Consider the following 6,870-nt stretch of genomic DNA (forward strand, 5'->3'; position numbering starts at 1 on the left):
CAGAGTGACATCTAGAGAGAATCTAAATGGTTGAGATAGGCTCCCAAAACAAAGCATATTTCAAAAATAAAGGTTTTAATTTAATTTAAGAACTCATTAAATACTGGAAGAGAGGCAAGGGAAACAGAGCAAAACCAAGAAATGTGAGCTCCAAGTATGCTGACAAACCATAAGAGATGAGTGACATATGAGATGAGTGCTTCAACATCTGTTCAGATATGAACAACAGCCAGCGTCATTTTCACCTACATTACCACACACACACACCTATACTATCACACACACACACATCACCAGATACATACACCATGATGATGTGTCAGGAAGAATTCTTGAGAAAATTTTAATATGGCTCTAGACGCACTAACAGGGCTAGGGCCGGCACTGAAGTTGAGCGGGGTGGGGGTGGCGGCGGGTAAAATGTTTGATAAAACGTTTGCACCCTCAGTTTTAACTGTAGCCTTACGATAACGATATGAACGATAGACATTTCCATACCGTGATACACTGTAACGCGATAGACACTTCCATAGCAGTAAGAAAATTGTTCGATTGATTCACTTAGATGCAAACCGCCAAGAAACTACATAATGAATACGCAAAGTTCGGTTGTATGAACAAACCCCAAGCGTGCTTCACCCCCCCCCCCCCCCCCCCCCCCGGCTCATAAACAGCCAATCATGTCCCTTGGTAATGGAGCGTGCTTCGAGTGACACGCAAGCAGCCAATCATTTACCAGGTGTATTTTTCGGTTGCACCATCGATGTATGATACGACAACAGAAACAGATGGTGAGGAAATTGTTGATATAAGGTGGTTAAATTCAGAATTACTACGGAGTATTAGGGCCACGTTGAGGAAGAAAACATTTTTCGAGAATAAGGTCGTAATATTACGAGAAAAAAGTCATAATTGTACAAGACAAAAGGTCGTGTTATTTTATAGGGGAAATATCAAATGAGCAGCCTGCCGCCAGCATTAAAATGAGGAACATGGCGCATCTTGTGAAGTCATACTTTAGTAGCCTATAGATTTCACAAATAACGACATGCTTACTCTCTTGGCACATCAGCACCACATTATCATGAGCATCAGGACTTTGACAAGATTATGTAAGAAACTGTGTCTATTCCGAAGAACCACATGGACTTTACGATTTTATTCTCGTAATATTTTGATTTTTTCTGGTAAAAATACTACTTTATTTTCGTGATATTACGCCGTTTTTTTTCTTGAAGTGTTATGAATTTATTCTCATTAAATTACGACTTTATTCTGGTAATATTATGACTTTTTCCTCAATTACGACTACTACCTTATTCTCGAAATCTCAGATTTTTTCCCCCTCGGTGTGGCCCAATACTCCATCGTACAAAATAAAGTGATTAAATCCAACCTTTTTTCTCCTGGTAATTACTAAAAATAGGTCATTAAAAATGATCGCCCAGCCCTAAACTTAATCATAATATACACATTTGCCCCCTTGCAAATCTCAAATGCCCCCTCAGTCATTGCAGCCTGCAGCTGGCCTTGCACACTAAGCATACATGTAGGAGCATACAGAGCCTGCGGTGTCTCTCAGAGACAGGTCTGTAGGTTCAGCATGGCAGTGAATATCTGGGGACATCTCCTGGGATACCCGCCATGTCAAAATGATAATAAGCATAAGAAAAGACACACGCCAGGGTGTACTTACCCAAATTCTGAACGAAATCAATTTGCATCTCTAAGATGATCTCGGCAAAATTGTCAAACTCATTTGCCATAAACCCTGAACAGAAAATGTAGTCTGTGTCAGAAATTCATATTGTTTATTTGGGTATGTCATTTATCTGTTTATGTATTTAGTTACATGCATGTTGAATAACTAAGTCTGAGTTATTTGTATGGGTTGAGCATCCCTAATCCGAAAGTCCAGAAATGCTCCAAAATCCGGAATTTTTTGAGTGGCCACATGACACCACAAGTGGAACATTCTACACCTGACCTCACTGGCCCGTGTGGGGCTCTGACGTTCTGTTGGCGCCAAGATATCTTATTGTGAATATTAAAATAGTGTATTCCAAAACACGAAACGAAACCAAAATACGAAACACCTCTGGTCCCAAGCATTTCAGATAAGGGATACTCAACCCATAGTTCGATTTTCTGTGGTGAATTTAGATGCACAACTGACATATTTAGACTGTATGTCTTGTAATATTAATATGAAAACAACAGTGATCTCACTTGATTGCAACTTTCTGTGTCTTGCAGGATATTTTTTGTTTAATGTTTTGGCTGGAAATTGTATATCAGTCTAGGGTTTTCCAGAATGTTCTTAATGCCTGTATAATTGATGGCCAGAGAGAACTTGGTAATCAGTGGATCACTCTGTGACAGTGGAGAGGAATACTACAAACTACTGATATCCCTGCTGTGGCTAGAGGAATGTTTTTTTAATTTTTTGGTGAGAGAGAGAAGGAGGGAGAGAGAGACTGGAGGGACAAAGACATTAAAATCCCCCACCCCCCTTTTTGGTAGGAAGCACAGTGAGAGGCCGAGTGCCACCCCACACCCCTTGGCTATCTCATAATACTAGATCTTGTATTTATTTCTCAATTGACATGATTTATTGATTTACGTTGCGTCTGATTTACTGAGGGTAGTTCATCTTCCCAGGCCTGCGGAGACTACAGCCAGTATGATCCTGCAACTGAAGTCATCTAGCTTTTTCATGTGGAGCAAAATACTGGAACCAGATAAAACCCACACACAGAGACTGCTACAAGGGAACAGTGACAGTAGGAGCAATAATGCTGGTTGTGTCTGTTGTATGGTCATATTTTATGAATGAGTCTAAATCTAATCTACCACTACAATGGATTAGGTAATGACACACAATAACATCAAATTCATAGTACAGATTATTTCAGATTACAGATTCGTGATGATTCATTACTATAAGTAAAACTTCCCAGAATTTGAAAATCGGACATATGTCCACAGTGAGTTTTTTCCTATTTTTTCTTTTATTGTTGAGGTCACATGGGCACATAACCCAACATATACACCACATGTAAATCTGGAACAGCAGTAACTAACATACAAACAACTACACAATTATAACTGTCTCCTGCCCCAGGCTCTTCTCCAGTGTCAAATAACAGTCATAATCTGTCAAATAACTATCAACATCTGTACATATAACTGCCATAAAGCTTCTTATTAGCATCTTATTCTGTCCAGGAACTGTTATCATGTGTCAAAATAAGATCAATATATAACACAGTTCAGTGCAACTTTCATTTGCCCTTCTATGGGTGGCAGTAGTGTCCTGTTGGTTTAACACAGGCCTCTGAAACTTTGACAGCTTTGGTATCAGAATGATTGTTAGAAAGGCAGAGACTGCGCCTTTATGAGAGGACCTAAGCGAAGACCCGCAAGGAATTATGGAGTCAGCACTGTTAGACGGAGTAGTACTGGAATATCCAAAGTTTAGATTCCTGCGTCAGGAGCTTGAGAGTTCAATTTACCTCTTTCCCTTTGAATATTAATTCATATTCCTGCCGGCATCCTCATCACCCAGCCCATAAGCCAGCCTACCTTATGGACTTTGAAGTGCAGTATCATCAAGCCTCAGTATCAACCAGAGCCATTAAAGCTCAGCAGCCTCAAGATCGAGGTGACAACCAATCAGAAGGCAGGGAGGGCTATGTACAGATGGACTGTCACGTAGATCACCAAGTCTCACCCTCTTTCAGTCAGCACAGCTCCCGCGGTGCTGGTGTGAGGGCCGTCAAGACTCCCCCTGATTCACCACACGGTGTTACCAAGCAACATGGCCTCCTGGACATGGACACTGTCTAACTGTTCAGGAACTGGAGGGAGAGAACCAGTAGCCACACCGGTCCCAGGCAAGCTCTGCAGGAGGAATTAACACGCCCATGGGAGTTTCAAGAGGGCATGAGAGAGTTGATGACAAGGCATAGACATTCATTTCAGTCTCCCCTGCAACCACCCACTCAAAAACTGTGCCTTCTACGAGGACCATCTACAGGCAAACAAAGATGGATATAACAGAATTAACTCCACATCCCAATCCAGGACCAGCCCCATATCCATGTATAGGCCAGAATGCATCAGGCTTCTACTAAAAGCAGTTTTTCTAGCCCTGCCGGTGGATTAGGTTCACCAGATCCTGCTCAACACAGATCCTCTCCTCACACTGAGCCACCACCACTTCGGTGATCATACTCTGAAGTATCTAGTTCTCCAGAGGGTCCAAACCAGCTCCCCCCACACACCCATGGTGGGGCAGTGTGGCACATCAGTCACTCACCACAGCCTGCTCTTGCTCCTGTCCACTATTACTACCCTGTTATGCACATGTCCCCACTGCCTCGCATTGTACGACAGACAGATATCGCTAAACAGGAGGAGTTTTACAGGGGCCTGCAACCAACAGTTCCTGACTTCACCCGTTGTGCCCCAAGTTAGTTTGCTCGCCTGACACTAGCCTTGGGAAACCTGCTGCCTGAGGATGCAACTGAGCTATTTAATTACCAGGTGCTCCTAGACCATTTGAAGTTGGAGGAGGCATGCCTAATTGCTAACTCCCCCCTGAACTCTCTTACTTCATATTCAGATACAATGGCAGCACTTCCTGAGAAATTTGGGCAACCTAACCAGCTGGCCTTTAATAAGATAGCTACAGTAATGGACTCATCTGATATCCACCCCGGAGACACAACTGGCTTGCAGCAGTTTGCCTAATACAGCCTCTGGTAGGTCTCCTTAAGACGCTGGGCCTCGAGGCTCAGATCAAACTCCAATGTGGCACAGCTCCTTACCAAATTGCCATCTGATCTCAAAGCTTCCCTCTGGAGACAAATGGGCCATGGGCCAGGAACAGTGTGCACACTCCCAGACCTGGCCAAGAGGCTTAAATTTGAATCCTTGTGCCAGGACTTCGAGGGTTAAAACAGAGGCAAGGGGCCTAGAGACCAGACGACAGAGAGCAGACTCCTGCAAAGATACGAAAGGTACACTTGGACAAGCCACAATCATTCTTGGTATAGATCAGCTGCCCACTTTAGATGCTCAAGCCCCATCACCATCCACACAGCCTCAGCCAACAAAGAAGGTGGAAAGCAGTAAGGTCTTCTGCCCATATTGCGAATTAGAGAACTATTTAAGCCAGTGCCCCACATCCCAGCAAGTTAGCAGAGACCAAATGAAACACTGGATTATGAAGAACAACTGGCACTGGAGGTATGGAGGGTCCCATCAGGCTGTAGAAGGAGGCACCTCCAATTTTTAATGGAATCTGTAGGACCAAGTGGTAGCTAGCCAGCTTGCTGTGATCTGTCACTGATCGTCAGTTGACTAGCATAAAGGCAGCGCCTGTGCCAACACTACCCCGTGCTCATTTGAACTTTCATTACAAATGACGGGGAGTCTCTGACCACCAGTCTATTTTTTTCCTATTCATTTCAATACTCTAAGAAATGATAAGGAACAATATTAACATTTTTTTTTCATTTGCAGCTAACTCATTACATACATTTTTTATGATTATGCTGGGTGTGCCAGCTTTAGATTTAGATGGCACAGGCACATCTGGGCCCACTCGTGGCTACGCTAGTGATTCTCGGTAAGGAAAGAAGGTTTGCATTTTGTGATCTAAGAGGGTGTTGAAGGCTGTAAAGTGTTAGGAGGTCACTTAGGTATAGGGGGCTAGACCGTTAAGGGCCTTACACGTTAGCAGCACAATGTTATAATCAATATGAAACCTAACCGGTAAGCCATGTAGATGGGATAATATTGGAGTAATATTTTCACACATTTACTGGTTCTTGTAAGAACCCTAACTGCAGCATTCAACTGAACCAACTGAAGCTTGTTAATATACTTGGCAGGGCATCCAGCTAATAGTGTATTACAGTAATCGAATCTAGATGTTATGAATGCATGAGGGTCATTCCATACCAACTCACCTAGGCCCTCCAGTTCATGTCATGGATTTTCTTCATCTGAAAACTTCTATTGAATTCATGGGACTTTGCAAAATCCCATAGCTCTACTCCAAAAACTTTTTTAGTTCTGAGTTTTGGAAGTTTGGCTCTCAGAGCTAAATTACATCATTTTTATGATTTTTGTGTAAGCCTCACCGACTGCTTATTTTTCACTGGATTGGGCTGAAATTTGTACTGAGCATCCAAGAAGCCCTAAGGATAATTTGCAACATGTATTCATGTAAATAGTTCTTGCTGAATGACAGTAATCAAATCATTAAAAATAAATTACCCAAATGAAGAATCTTTAATTTTCAAAAATGAATATCTCCACCAGTTTTCACTTTCTTGCATCCAAATTTTGATTCTGTGTAGTATTAATATAGTTCTATCACATCTAGAAGTTATTTGGTCCTGTATGAACAATTGAGTGCCACAGATCTTGCTAAACATGGCTCAAGAGCTGAAAAACCCACTTTTTAATATTTTGGCTGTATGTTTTCCCTGAGAAGGATTATTTTAATGTCCTTGAAACTTTTTTTATGGTAAAGTGTTAATATTTGTTGCAGATATATAAAAACACAAAGATATTATATTGCTCCTTTATCGATTAATAATCTCTGTGTGATACCTGTCGAGCCTCTTTTTTTATTGGGTTCAGAAAATCAGTGTCAAATGCTGCACTAAGGTCCAGTAATACAAGTAGTGAGATACATCCATGGTCATAGGACAAAAGTAGGTCATTAGTTACTCAGTGCTGTCTCTGTGCTATGGTGGGGCCTAAGTCCAGACTGAAAGTCTCTGTGTACACCATTTCTCTGGGGGGAAGGAGCACAGTTGAAAGGACACAGCTTTTTCTATTACTTTGGACATG

This window comes from Chanos chanos, chromosome 14 (genome assembly GCF_902362185.1).
Source record: "Chanos chanos chromosome 14, fChaCha1.1, whole genome shotgun sequence".
NCBI lineage: Eukaryota > Metazoa > Chordata > Actinopteri > Gonorynchiformes > Chanidae > Chanos > Chanos chanos.